We start from the raw sequence: 16,107 nt of genomic DNA on the forward strand, positions 1-16,107 counted from the left end.
CTCTTTCATATTGTCTGAGATTCCTAAAGATTGGAAAGCGGCCTCGTTCATCCCCCTCTTCAAAGGGGGAGACACTCTAGACCCAAACTGTTACAGACCTATATCCATCCTGCCCTGCCTTTCTAAAGTCTTTGAAAGCCAAGTGAGCAAACAGATCACCGACCATTTCGAATCCCACCGTACCTTCTCCGCTATGCAATCTGGTTTCCGAGCTGGTCATGGGTGCACCTCAGCAACGCTTAAGGTCCTAAACGATATCATAACCGCCATTGATAAAAGACAGTACTGTGCAGCCGTGTTCATCGACCTGGCCAAGGCTTTCAACTGTCAATCACCGTATTCTTATCGGCAGACTCAACAGCCTTGGTTTCTCTAATGACTGCCTCGCCTGGTTCACTAACTACTATTCAGATAGAGTTCAGTGTGTCAAATCAGAGGGCCTGTTGTCCGGACCTCTGGCAGTCTCTATGGGGGTGCCACAGGGTTGTTCTCGGGCCGACTCTTTTCTCTGTATATATCAATGATGTCGCTCTTGCTACTGGTGATTCTTTGATCCACCTCTACGCAGACGACACCATTCTGTATACATCTGGCCCTTCTTTGGACACTGCGCAAACAAACCTCCAAACGAGCTTCAACGCCATACAACACTCCTTCCGTGGCCTCCTACTGCTCTTAAATGCTAGTAAAATTAAATGCATGCTCTTCAACCATTCACTGCCCGCACCCGCCTGCCTGACTAGCATCACTACTCTGAACGGTTCTGACTTAGAATAGGTGGACAACTATAAATACCTAGGTGTCTGTCTAGACTGTAAACTCTCCTTCAAGGCTCACATTAAGCATCTCCAATCCAAAGTTACATCTAGAATCGGCATCCTATTTTGCGTCAAAGCCTCCTTTACTCATGCTGCAAAACATACCCTCGTAAAACTGACTATCCTACCGATCCTTGACTTCGGCGATGTCATTTACAAAATAGCCTCCAACACTCTACTCAGCAAATTGGATATGGTCTATCACAGTGCCATCCCTTTTGTCACCAAAGCCCCATATACTACCCACCACTGCAACCTGTATGCTCTCGTTGGCTGGTCCTCTCTACATATTCGTCGCCAAACCCACTGGCTCCAGTATATCTATAAGTCTTTGCTAGGTAAAGCTCCACCTTATCTCGGCTCACTGGTCACCATAGCAACACCCACCCGTAGCTCGCGCTCCAGCAGGTATATTTCACAGGTCATCCCCATAGCCAACCCCTCCTTTGGCCGCCTTTCCTTACAGTTCTCTGCTGCCAATGAATGGAACGAATTGCAAAAATCACTGAAGTTGGAGACTTATATTTCCCTCACTAACTTTAAGCGTAAGCTGTCAGAGCAGCTTACCGATCGCTGCAGCTGTACACAGCCCATCTGTAAATACCCCATCCAACCAACTACCTACCTCATCCCCATATTTGTTTTTGCTTTTCTGCTCTTTTGCACACCAGTATCCCTACTTGCACATCCTCATCTGCACATATATCACTCCAGTGTAAATTGCTAAATTGTAATTACTTCGCCTATTTATTGGCCTATTTATTACCTTACCTCCTTACTTAATTTGCACATACTGTATACAGATTTTTTCTATTGTGTTATTGACTGTACAGTACGTTTTTTTATCCCATGTGTAACTCTGTGGTGTTGTTTTTGTCGCACTGCTTTGCTTTATCTTGGCCAGGTCACAGTTGTAAATGAGAACTTGTTCTCAACTGGCCTACCTGGTTAAATAAAGGTGAAATAATAATAAAAAAAATGTTTTAAAACACCCGAGCCACTGCCTCTTCACCCCGCTACCATCCAGAAGGCGAGGTCAGTACAGGTGCATCAAAGCTGGGACCGAGAGACTGAAAAACAGCTTCTATCGCAAGGCCATCAGACTGTTAAACAGTCATCTCTAACACGGCGAGGGTGCTGCCTACATACAGACTTGAAATCATTGGCCACTTTAGTAAATGGAACATTAGTCACTTTAATAATGCCAGTTTAATAATGTTTACATATCTTGCATTACTCATCTTATATGTATATACTGTATTCTATAGAGGGAGGGAGCTGAAGGTTCAAGTTGCCAAACGTCAGCCTCGAAACCTTCATGACTTGGAGAAGATCTGCAAAGAGGAGTGGGACAAAATCCCTCCTGAGATGTGTGCAAACCTGGTGGCCAACTACAAGAAACGTCTGACCTCTGTGATTGCTAGCAAGGGTTTTGCCACCAAGTACTAAGTCATGTTTTGCAGAGGGGTCAAATACTTATTTCCCTCATTAAAATGCAAATCAATTTATAACATTTTTGACATGCGTTTTTTTTCTGGATTTTTTTGTTGTTATTCTGTCTCTCACTGTTCAAATAAACCTACCATTAAAATTATACACTGATCATTTCTTTGTCAGTGGGAAAACATAGAAAATCAGTAGGGGATCAAATACTTTTTTCCCTCACTGTAGATATTCCTGCACTGTCAGAACTAGAACCACAAGCATGTTGCTACACTCGCAATAACATCTGCTAATCATACGTATGTGACCAATAAAATTTGATTTGATTTGAAATGTCTAGTTTCTGCTGGTGAAAGTCAACTCCTGCAGCCTACAGTGAAGGCCTATCCACCACCATGGACTCTTCAGGTGCACCATTCCAACCCTCAACCCTTTTAACAGCTGCTGCATATGAAATTCTCTGGACAGCCCTGACTTTGGCCACCTCATTCTCTTTCACTCTTGTGGGGCATTCAAAAGCCGTGGCTTCATGGTTCCCACCACAATTGCAACATTTCACATTTTCATCACTTTTATAACACATGATATGATCTTTTCCAGAACTTGGACATCTTGGCTTCTCCCTTCTGCAAACACTTGAAACATGACCAAAAGCTTTACAATGGTCACACTGCATTGGTCTTGGGATAAATGCTCCAACTCTGTAGTTTATATACCCTAACGTCACTTGTGTAGGGAGAGACTCCATATCAAAAAACAAAAGAACAGATAGACTCTTCACTTTTTCACCATTCACCACATGATTCATCTGACGTGCTTCAATCACTCCAGGAATATTATTCAACTCTTCAAAATCTACTTCCCACGAGATGCCAGATATAACCCCCTTGAGGTGTGCCCTGTTCCAAAGAGACACACATGACACTTCAAACTTATCAAATCGGTTAAGACACAATGCACATTCCTTCTGATCCGCAGAAGCACAAAAAATCTTAACAATCCTCACAGCCTTCACTTTGCCCAGCACTCTCTCCACCAGTTTGGATAACTCAAATGGTTCCTTCAAGATTGGTACTCTGCTCAGCTGTTCCTCATTAACAAACCATACTCCTACTTGATACGAAGGGTCATTCTTTTCACTGTATGCTACTTTGCTCCGTTTTCCATTCTTTTGGACAATACTCAAATTGTCCTTGATTCTCCCGCAATTGTATTCAGAATCCACTTCATCATCCGCTTCCACCATTTTTTTTTCTGTTGATGAAGCAGACACCTTTCGAACCTCTGCTAGTCGCCACTCATAGCTGGGCCTTGTAACCCCTCCCTCCCTCCCTTTTCAGCACCATCGAAGCAGCCTTCTTCTTCTTTGGTGGGGTTTATTGGCGGTTGACATCCAAAGACGGAGAAACTAAATCCTACCTGTGAGCCCCGTTGCTCCTAAAAAACATAACAAAATATTTGAGACTATATCTAACGACGTTCTACTCAATATACTCTTTAAACAAATTTCCTGTACCCCCTTCTCCCTCATACTCTCAGCCTCTCAAATATTTTGATTTCTTTTTTAGGAGCAATGGTAGGCTTTAGTTTCTCATTGTCTCTGGCCCATACTCCAATACAGTAGGTGGCAGTAATGCACCGTAACGTTGGATGCCAACCGCCAATAAACCTCATCAAAGAAGAAGGCTACGTTCTACTCAATATAATCTTTAAATAAATGTCCTGTACCCCTTCTCCCTCATACTCTTAGCCTCTCTCTTTCCCTCTGATACTGCCCACACTGTATCAATGCATGGTCCATGGTCTCTGTTTCCTGGCGAAAATCACACTTTCTTGTTGGTTGCTTTTCAGCCAGCTGTGTACCACCCTTAATCTTGTGAAAATAGCCTCCTCTCTTCTGTCCCTTCCTGCCAACCTCCCGTCCCCGACTTTCCTCTGTACTTTAAATAAATACCTACTCTTAGTATCTCTATTCCACTGCTCCTGCCATCTCTGCACCATTAGTGTCCATATCAGGCCTTTTGCCTCTGACTTGCTCATTGAAACCACAACATCAACATCCCCACTGCTGTGTGTTGTTTAGCCAGTACGTCAACTGCCTCGTTCCCTCCACCCCCACATGTGCTGAGTAAGTAAATCTTATCTGCATACCCGTCTGTCTAATCCTGCCATGGGTTTGTAGCACATCATAAAGCAGGTCTTGTCTGCTACGTGAGCTAGCTAAAGGACTGCAGACTCATCAACACTGCACATGAATAAGAGCAAATAACCACTCTGTCTGGTTTGTCTTCCTCCACCCATTGCAAGGCCAACAGTATGGCCATCAGCTCCGCCGTATATACAGCCAGATGATCTGTAATACATTTCCTGACTGCCACCCCACATTCCTTCACTACAAATGCTGACCCAGTACATCCTGTCCTTGGATCTTTTGAACCATCTGTGTAAATGGCCACAAAATCCTGATACACAGTATCCAGACGTCTTTGTGTAGTCTCTCCAACACTTCTAGATCAACTTCTGGAGGCAGGAGTAGCCATGGTGGATTTACAGGAATAGCTCCCGTTGGACTAAACTCCCTTCCATCTCCTTTGCCTGGGTATTACTCACCCACCCACCCAAAGATTGTGTTCTGTCCTCACTCATGTTCCCAGCATGCCTTTAAAATCCCTTTCACAGGATGAGACACCCCATGTCCCTGTAGGTTGACCCAATAATTAATTGGCAGCTGCTGTCTCCTATTCTGCAATGGCATATCCCCCATCTCCACCTGTAGTGCAGCCACTGGTGAGGTCTGAAACGCCCCACTACATATTCTGAGTCCTTTCCCCTGTGTGACATCTGGCCTTTCCTATGAGGTTCGGGCTGCCATACGCTATACTACCATAGTCTATTACAGATTGGATCAATGCAACATATATGGTCCTCAATGAGGAACGTCCAGTCCCCCACTACTTCCCCGTCAGACAGCGCATCACATTTAGCACCTTCTTACACTTTCCCACCACTCTCTCTCTCAGGTCAGTCTAGTGTTAAATATACCCCAAGGAACCTGAAAGCCTCACCCTCTACAAGTTTCTCCCATATAACCTCAAGTGTATCTCATCTCACACCTTCCTGGTAAAGAACACTGTCTGAGTTTTCTCTACAGAGAACCTGAATCCCCACATGAATGCCCACTGCTCTACCTCATCAATTGCTTCCTGTACCTTCCTGACTATGTGTATGGCACATTTCTTCCCCTCTTCCATAAACGAAAAAAGCCTTAACAAGTAGATACTGTATCTACCATCTCAACGTTATACTCATTCATTATGCATTGAATATACTTCGAATTATGATGAAAATGAGGGTGGCTAGCAACGATCTTTAATCATACTGGAATGGAGGAAGGTAATTTGCATGCACATGGTGAAATGCAATAGATAAGCCTAATGGACAAAGTAATGTTTTATGACAAATTGTTGTAATAAGGAAGCAACACTTGCTATCATATAATGAGCACACCACACAGCAACAAATGCTTTGAAAAATAGCTTTATTAAATGTACAAAAATAAGTTCAGTGCATTCCTGTTTATGTGGAACTGTGCTTAAAGGGGCAATCTACAGTAGCTACATAAATTGTTGCACTTATAAATTAATGACATATACCCTTTGATTCTTGAAGAATATAACTTATGAACGCCTTACGAGTTTAGTTCAACTGTTATACCCCATCAGAACTAAAAATATAAGCTTGTTTTACTACAATGTTTGTAAACAATAAATGTAAACAAACACTGTATAGCCTCAAAACATGATTCAAACTATAATTTTGATATTATGGATGGTCAGCCCTTTCACCCGTAGCTATGTCTATGAATTCGAGTGGTTACATTTCTCCAGCCCCATACCTCAGCTTTCTAGAGAAACAGTGGCGGAGAGAATGATTTGTCAACTGCTGATTGCCACTTTAAAGCATTTGGAGGTGCCAATAAAATATTTAGATATGCCCCCAGAGGAAGTGTTAAGGAGAAAAGAAGAGATATTGAGAACATTTGTATCTCTGGGTGGCAAAACGTTTTTTTTTTATTGACTTACATCTATCTCAGAAGCTTTGATAATATTACCGTCACCACAAGTACGACAATATCTGCACATATAGTAGGTAGTACATTTTCAAGTATTTTTTCAGATTTTTTTTTTGCTTAACCAATGGGCCAAATAAATAAGATTTAATCAACAAAATATAAGAGTTTCACCATTGAAATGCAGAGAATGGGAAACATGGGGAATACTGATTTCTCTAAGGTTATAACTGTTGCTGAAGAGCAGTGCCTCCACCACAGGACTTCAATTTGGAATGATAATAACATGACAATACCATTTATTTGCTCTTAGATGTGATTGTAATTGTAAATATGTAATTGTTCTTTTGTTAATTGGTTATAGCCTACAGGTGAGGAAGGATGGCCATTACATTTTTAGGACTTCAACACATATTAGTGAAGAAACATGATAGAAGCATGTTAACATCTCTATGATTCTGTCACGTCCTGGCCAGTATAAGGGTTAATTGGTATTGTAGTTTGGTCAGGACGTGGCAGAGGGTATTTGTTTTATGTGGTTAGGGGTGGTGTTTTTCTAAAAAGGGCATTTGATTTAAGTATTCCGGGGTTTTTGGGCACTGTTCCTTGTTTACCTATTTCTATGTTGATCTAGTTAGTTGTATGTCTATGTTTGGTTAATTGGGGTGGACTTCCAATTGAAGGCAGCTGTGTGGTGTTGCCTTTGATTGGAAGTCCTATATTAGTTGGGTGTGTTTGTCTGTTTAATTGTGGGAGATTGTTCTGTGTATAGCATCAAGCCTTACAGGACTGTTTATTGTCGGTGTGTTTCTTTTGTATACGTGTTTATTTTGGGTTTTCCTTCTTTCCATATAATAAAGAAGATGAGTTTACACATACCTGCGGCATTTTGGTCCTCCTTAACTGACGACAACCGTGACAGATTCTCATTACATGATGAAACATCAATAGAGCAACCCGGTTCAATTTAACAGTCCGAAGTGGCCACAAAGTGACTTCATAAGTTATCCTTTATAAGGTATATGTGATACAGTGATTTGATAAACTGATAACAGAACCAAAGCAAAATTATACAATTAAAATAAAGTAAATTAATTAAAAGTTGAATTAATTTAATGTTTACATTATTATTAAACACATGCAGATCCATTTATTCATTTCCAGCCCAGGTTGATTGTTGCTCTTCTTCCTTCACAGTGGGTGTCCTCAGACAGACAGACATGTCGACAGACACGTTGTAATGTGAACAAGATAGCCGCCAAAGCTATGTATCTGAAGCCTCAATGGATTCGAGGCTTATGCTGTGTGCTTCGGAACCTTCTTCGCTGTGGATTGGAATTGTCTCCATGCCAACCTTCCCCATGGCAAAGTTCATGAAGACCTGGAAGGATCAGTGACTGGGTTTGTTATTCAGACTGCTTTACATACTGTAGGGTTATGCCCCAAATGGCACCCTATTCCCTAGTACACTACTTTTTACCTATAAAGGGAATAGGGTGCCATTTTGGGATGCAGAATAGGTAGTAGGTTCATACCCTCTGTCAGTCACTGAATAGGATTCAAAACATATTTTTGCACCTTGATTTTTGAAGTGTGAAGACAAAATAGCCTTTTAAGTCTCTGCCAGACTTCCCCCACCATCTGTCTGTCTCTCTTTTCTCATACCCCATATCTCACTTTCTCCATCTCCCTTCCTCTCCCTGTCTCTCTCGCTCTGCTCATCCAGGGTAGTCTGGCTGACAGAGAAGTGCTTGATCTGCAAAGTGGCCTTGTTAGACTCCAGCTGGTCAAAGATGTCTGCCATACCTCCAGGTGCCACAGGAACATGATACTCCACAATGAAAGAGTGTTGGTCCTGGGAGGAGACAGGAGGGCACATGTCAATCAATCAATCATCAATCAGGTGCCATACGTCATAAACTGTGTGAATGTGCTTTGGGAACGTGCTGGGGGAAATGTGGGGAAGTTGTGCTGCATGAAGTTGGTAGTTAACTCCACCTCACAGGAAGACACTGCCAGATACGTCTTCACTGTGAAGCCACTGCCACAAAGGAATGTATATATTTTATTACCAATCAGAGTCAATGTTATTATCTGTCAGAAGGGGGAATATTAGATTACAGCCGTAGCGTACAGTTAGCCTGGTCCCAGATCTTGTTGTGTTGTCATGGTGCAGTAGCTGGCTATACAGCACAAATAGATCTGGGAACAAGTTAGCATAGGGTACAGGAAACAAACATCAAATCAGTCAGAGCACAATAGGAATTGCCTGGTCCTAGATCTGTTTGTGCTGCCTATGGCCGTTGTCACGACAAACAATGACCATATGAGTTGGCAAGGCAGCACATAATACATATATGGGACAATGCTACACAGCAAAATCTCCAGTGTAAAAACCCCCATTAAATTAACAAAGTGTTGACTCTGCGGACCCATAAAGACACTGGAATATTGTTAAATTACCACACTGCTTAGTGTAAAGCCATATTGATATATTTTCCAGAGTTCCTTGCCTTTCCAGAAAGTTCCTTGCCATTCAATGACTGTATTTGTTAGTGAACGAGACATGGTTGTTGCATTCATCTATTTTTTGGTCCTATGGACTTCAAGTGACATCTTAAGCGAATATATTTATGATGAAAAATATCAATTATTTAACACAATACAACATGTATTTCATAAAGCCTTATTTTGATGGCCTAGTTTTACCCTAATACAAAGCCCAGAAACGCAAAAACAATCAAAAACTGAAAAAAAGTTAACCAAGAGAGAGAGACGTCATCAGCGCGCGCAACAGGACACTGTACTGTCTACACTCGGTTTGTTGTTTACATATTAAAATCGATTTAATGATTTTTTTAAATGAACTAAAGTTTTGTTACTAAAGGATTCCACAACGCGGTTAGCCTTTACGGCTGGGACCACAAGTTTGTGTTCCTTTTTTTGTTGTTGCGTGGATTCCACGAGTGCTAGACACGTGTCGTCGTCGTGGGAAAGACTCATTGTTATCTTTTCGTAAAACAACTGGTTGCAGTATAGAGATAATCTGGATACCAAGCAGATCCTGAGGGAAATCAACGACTACCAACAGCTTTACGCTATGGAGGAACAACATACTCCTTCGTGGAAAGATCCGACCACCTCACCAAATAACTTTAACCCAACAAAAAAAAGGAAAACAGATGAATCTACAGACACGGACGATTTACTTAGCATTGAGGTAGAGGCTAGTCCTCTGGCTGGAATCCATGCAACAATGGAAAAGTTGTGTGAGGACGTAGCAGGGCTGAGCGGGAGTTTGGAGTTCAGCCAGAGTGAAATTCTCACGCTCCAAAGAGAAAACAAGACACTCACAACCAAGGTAAAAATACACGATAACATCATGGATTGTCTACTCAGGAAAACAGGGTGATGAAGGAGACGCTACTAGACATACAAAGTCGTAGCATGCTTGAAAATCTAATTTTTTTCTGGTATTCTTGAGGACGCATCCAATAATCCAGAGGGCGCGATCAGAGAATTCATGAAATCCGCATTGAAACTTCCTATGGAGACTGTAAACAAGGTGGCTTTCCACCGAGTACACAGACTTGGAGCGACAAGACCAAGGGTCCCCGACCGATCATCGCAAAATTTGAACACTACCAACAAAAGGAGCTGATCAAAAGCAGAGGAAGGGAGCTTAAAGGGACCAAATTCGGTCTCAATTACCAATTTCCAAAGGAGATAAACGAACATCGTAAGAGACTGTATCCAGTACAAAGACAACAAAGGATGATGGTAGGCGTGCCTTTATCATTGTGGACAAACTCTTTATAGATGGACAGCTATTCCGAGACAGCTCCATAACGCCGTGGCTGTACTAAATTCTACAGGGACTTCAGGTTACGAAAAAAAGAAGGTATGGGAACTGTTTAAAATATCTGAACATTATGAAGTGGATATGAACACACGTACTCAACTACATGCTTGCTTACACATAAGGACTTATACATACACACACACCTGATCTCGCTCTCTTCTCTCACTCTCTCTTTCTCTCTTTTCTCTTCTCTTCCTCTCTCTCTATTGTCGAGAGCTGTTTTATAATTTCATGTGTTTAGTGTTTGTCTCTTTTTTTATGTATTTGTCTACAAGTTTATATATGTTTACAACAAGCAAGGGGAATATATCAAAATAGGGTCATTGGGGAATAATAACATATTGTACGGAATACATTTGTACTGTAGTGAAGCCGTCTCTAGAGTAATGCAAGGTCTCTTTCATGATCATGTGAAACGTCAATTGCTATGGAAATGCTGGGATGTGTTTTTCAGTTATGTTAAAGGTAATTATGATGCAACTATGATGGTGATACGATATGGATTACAATTATGAATATTAAGGCTATACGCACTACATGTTACACACATAGACACTCAAACATGCAAATTGGCAGAGTTATTATTTATTTGGACATCACACGTTATAGTCTTGCATACAGGCATCATACACACTCTCATTATATCTTATCCAATATCATACACATCAACCTACTCAGATTTGTTACACACATAATGTCTCAATTTTTTTAACATCTGTGGCATTGGCTCACAGGCAAACAGACAAGGATATAAAATAAATATTGCTAGAACCTATTTCTTGAATTCTAAATATCAGACATTTGAAAGCTCTAGTTTTGACCTTCATAATACCTCTGATGGCAGTAACTTTACAAGCACTAATTATGGTCAATTTAGCCTGAGAATAGTATCTAGTTATGGTAAGGGGTGAAATAAGTATAGCCAGTTATAATTGTAACGGTTTGGCAGATTATAAAAAAAGAAGATCAGTCTTTACATGGCTAAAAGAAAAGGAATATAACATACAGTGGGGCAAAAAAGTATTTAGTCAGCCACCAATTGTGCAAGTTCTCCCACTGAAAAAGATGAGAGAGGCCTGTCATTTTCATCATAGGTACACGTCAACTATGACAGACAAAATGAGGGAAAAAAATCCAGAAAATCACATTGTAAGATTTTTTATGAATTTATTTGCAAATTATGGTGGAAAATAAGTATTTGGTCACCTACAAACATGCAAGATTTCTGGCTCTCACAGACCTTCTTTAACTACTCCTATAGAAATGGTAGTCTGGAAGGTCTGATTTCTCTATTATTAAAACAAGACCCAGATGGCAAATATAAAGACCCGGTCTATCTAAAAAACTGGAGGCCCCTTACACTTCAATGTGGTGATGCAAAAATACTAGCAAAATGCATAGCACTCAGAATTAAAAGGGTTTTACCAGGTATTGTTCATCCTGATCAGACAGGTTTTTTACATGGACGATACAATGGAGATAATATACGACAACTACTAGAAATAATAGAACATCATAAAACATATAAGAAGCCAGGAATGGTATTTATAGCAGATTTTGAAAAGGCATTGGATAAAGTAGGACTGGATTTTATTTATAAATGCCTGGATTTTTTCAATTTCAGTAATTGTCTTATAAAATGGGTAAAAAATAATGTATAGCAATCCCAGGTGTAAAATAGTAAATAACGGCTACTTCTCAGAGAGTTTTGAATTGTCAAGAGGAGTTAGACAAGGGTGTCTGCTGTCACCATATCTATTCGTTATGGCCATCGAAATGCTAGCTATTCAAATCAGATCCAATAACATCATTAGAGGATTAGAAATCAAAGGCTTAAAAACAAAGGTGTCCATGTATGCCGATGACTCAACTTTTATGTTAAGTCCGCAAGCTAGATCCCTGCAATGTCTCATTAAAGATCTAGATAACTTTTCTGTACTCTCTGGACTAAAACCTAATTATGATAAGTGTACAATATTACGTATTGGATCCTTAAAAAATACAACTTTTACATTACCTTGCAGCTTACCTATAAAATGGGGTGATGGTGAAGTAGACATACTCAGTATTTATATCACAAAATATATAAATAAGCTCTCCACAATGAATTTCAATAGAAAACTTGTAGAAATAGACAAGATCCTGCAACCATGGAGAGGTAAATACCTGTCTATTTTTTGGAAAAATTGCCCTGATTAACTCCTTAGTCATATCTCAGTTAACTCACTTACTTATGGTGCTGCCTACTCCTGATGTTTCATTTTTCAAATCATATGAGAAAAAAATATTTCGCTTTATCTGGGACGCTAAACCAGACAAAATAAAATGAGCCTATCTATATAATGAATATGAATTGGGTGGTTTGAGATGATTAAATATAAAAGCACTAAACCTCTCTCTAAAAGCTTCACTCATTCAAAGGTTTTTGTCACGGTTGTCGTCGGTTAAGGAAGACCAAAATACCGCAGGTATGTGTAAACTCATCTTCTTTATTATATGGAAAGAAGGAAAACCCAAAATAAACACGTATACAAAAGAAACACACCGACAATAAACAGTCCTGTAAGGCTTGATGCTATACACAGAACAATCTCCCACAATTAAACAGACAAACACACCCAACTAATATAGGACTTCCAATCAAAGGCAACACCACACAGCTGCCTTCAATTGGAAGTCCACCCCAATTAACCAAACATAGACATACAACTAACTAGATCAACATAAATAATTATTTAAAAAATAAAATTACATTTAAAAAAAGGCCCAGAAACGCAAACCAAACCATGCCCATCATTATCATATTTCCCAGCAGGCTGTATTTCAGGTTATTTCAATATCTGTTTGTGCTTGTACATTGATTGATTGATTCATTTTATGCTACTAAAACCCGGAAGCTTATAAGAAATCCTGCTATGCCCTGCGACGAACCATCCAACAGGCAAAGCATCAATACAGGGCTAAGATTGAATCATACTACACCGGCTCCGACGCTCGTCTTATGTGGCAGGGCTTGCAAACTATTACAGACTACAGAGGGAAACACAGCCGCGAGCTGCCCAGTGACACGAGCCTACAAGACGAGCTAAATCACTTCTATGCTCGCTTCGAGGCAAGCAACACTGAGGCATGCATGAGAGCATCAGCTGTACCGGAAGACTGTGTGATCATGCTCTCCATAGCCGACGTGAGTAAGACCTTTAAACAGGTCAACATTCACAAGGCTGCGGGGCCAGACGGATTACCAGGACGTGTGCTCCGGGCATGTGCTGACCAACTGGCAGGTGTTTTCATTGACATTTTCAACATGTCCCATGTCAACATCGAGAGCATCCTGACTGGTTGCATCACTGCCTGGTATGGCAATTGCTCGGTCTCCAACCACAAGGCACTACAGAGGGTAGTGCGTACGGCCCAGTACATCACTGGGGCTAAGCTGTGGTTGGAGCATCCAGGACCTCTACACCAGGCGGTGTCAGAGGAAGGCCATAAAAATTGTCAAAGACCCCAGCCACCCCAGTCACAGACTGTTCTCACTACTACCGCATGGCAAGTGGTACCAGAGTGCCAAGTCTAGGACAAAAAGGCTTCTGAACAGTTTTTACCCCCCAGCCGTAAGACTCCTGAACAGGTAATCAAATGGCTACCTGGACTATTTGCACTGTGTACCCCCCCAACCCCTCTTTTACGCTGCTGCTACTCTCTGTTTATCATATACACATAGTCACTTTAACTATACATTCATGTACATACTACCTCATTTGGCCCGACCAACCAGTGCTCCCGCACATAGGCTAACCCGGCTTTCTGAATTGTGTCCCGCCACCCACCACCTGCCAACCCCTCTTTTACGCTACTGCTACTCTCTGTTCATCATATATGCATAGTCACTTTAACCATATCTACATGTACATACTACCTCAATCAGCCCAACTAACCGGTGTCTGTATGTAGCCTCGCTACTTTTATAGCCTCGCTACTGTTATTTTTCACTGTCTTTTTTATTTCTTTACTTACCTATTCTTCACCTAATACCTTTTTTGCACTATTGGTTAGAGCCTGTAAGTAAGCATTTCACTGTAAGGTCTACACCTGTTGTATTCGGCGCCCGTGATAAATAAACTTTGATTTGATTTGAGGAAAAAAAGGAAAAAAAGACAATTTAAACTAATCCATTATGCTACTTGGACTTATTGCACCCATTAATGAAATGGTTGTTCAGGTTTAGATTTTTAGGTAGTCTCATAGCTTAGTCTTCCCAACCCTGGCAGTCATTCTGAATACAGGTTGCGGGTGATAAAAAAAATCCTAAAGTTGGCTATCCCCACACGGGCTGGATTCCAATACGAACAACACATCATCTTGCATGCCAGCATAATGTGACTTGCAGGCCTGATATTGCCTATAAACTGTGAGTTCCAGGCCATTGTATTATGCTCTCAGAAAAAAAGGTTTAGATTTGTTCATAAAGTGGTACAAACATTTGACACTGTAGTGGTACCTAGTGATGTTACGTTTGATACCGGAGCTCTGAAGCATGCATTGAAATGGCTAAGCAGTTTATTTCAAAGCAGTGTGCCGATACATGTATCAATTTCCTTTTTCTGTTTCCAGGAAACTTCCAACCAAGCTTCCTGGAAAAACAGGTAATTTTACCAAAATTATGCAACTCTACCTGCAAATCACAATAAACTGGCTTATAAAGTGACAGTAATTCATTTTGGAATCCGGCCAGAGTTAGGATACCCAACTGTTAGAATGTTTTATCACTTGCAACCTGCATACAGAACAGTACAATAATCTCAATTAAATTTTGTCATACACAAAGCAATTCAAACATTGAAATTCCATCAACTTTCATCAATTTGCATCAACCCTTTCAAATCAAATCAAATTGTATTGGTCACATACACATGGTTAGCAGATGACAAGCATTTCGCTACACTCGCAATCACATCTGCTAGCCATGTGTATGTGACCAATACAATTTGATTTGATCTTTATTTTATTTTTATACATCTCCCATTTGGCATGTCTTGTGCAGCGGGTCATAGCAGATGACAACTGTGTCTGAGTTTTGAACGACCCTTCCCCCCCTTTTGTTCCATGCTGGCTGAAGTCCTAGCTAGCTAGTAACTAACTAACACCAGACACAGATGAAAGGGGAAACATACAGGGTTGGGTAGGTTACTTTCTAAATGTAATCCGTTACAGTTACCTGTCCAAAATTGTAATCAGTAATGTACATTTTGTATTACCTAAACCCAGTAACGTAATCTGATTACATTCAGTTACTTTTAGATTATTTCCCCTTAAGAGGCATTAAGAAAAATACAAAAATGTATGTTACCAATTGAACCACATCTATTGCAGGATAAATCAATGTTAAAGTTTACATAGCTGGCCAAATATGGATGTTAAATTTTACTTTACACTTTCTACTACATATAATAATACAATAAAATGTTATGATTACATTAAAATCTATCAGAATTCCAGTCATTCCAATAAACATTTTTACATTTACATTTTAGTCATTTAGCAGACGCTCTTATCCAGAGCGACTTACAGTAGTGAATGCATACATTTCATCCTGTACTGGTCCCCCGTGGGAATCGAACCCACAACCCTGGCGTTGTAAACGCCATGCTCTACCAACTGAGCCACACGGGACAACCGTAAATAATAATAACAACAGTAATTTGTCATACTTTAATCATCATACCTTGATCTGGTGTCCTTCAAACATCATCCAATTCCATGAAAAACTTGATTTTAACTGTTCAGAAACTTTAAATATATATACCTCTATCACAATGACACATTCACTTAAGATCTCAGTGACTGACAGTGAATGCAACAACAATGTCTCTGTCACTAGCAAATTCAGTCATGGGTGGTAACTACAATTTACT

At 40.5% G+C, this 16,107-nt stretch overlaps 1 non-coding gene across 1 annotated transcript; it reads right to left on the minus strand.

Moving 5' to 3' along the window:
* Nucleotides 1-15,792: 15,792 nt before the first annotated feature.
* trnav-uac (transfer RNA valine (anticodon UAC)) lies at nt 15,793-15,866 on the minus strand. Its single transcript has one exon. It is a non-coding gene; the product is annotated as a tRNA-Val (tRNA).
* Between the last annotated feature and the right edge of the window lie 241 nt (nt 15,867-16,107).

The sequence above is a fragment of the Salmo salar genome, chromosome ssa21 (genome assembly GCF_905237065.1).
Source record: "Salmo salar chromosome ssa21, Ssal_v3.1, whole genome shotgun sequence".
Classification (NCBI taxonomy): Eukaryota; Metazoa; Chordata; class Actinopteri; order Salmoniformes; family Salmonidae; genus Salmo; species Salmo salar.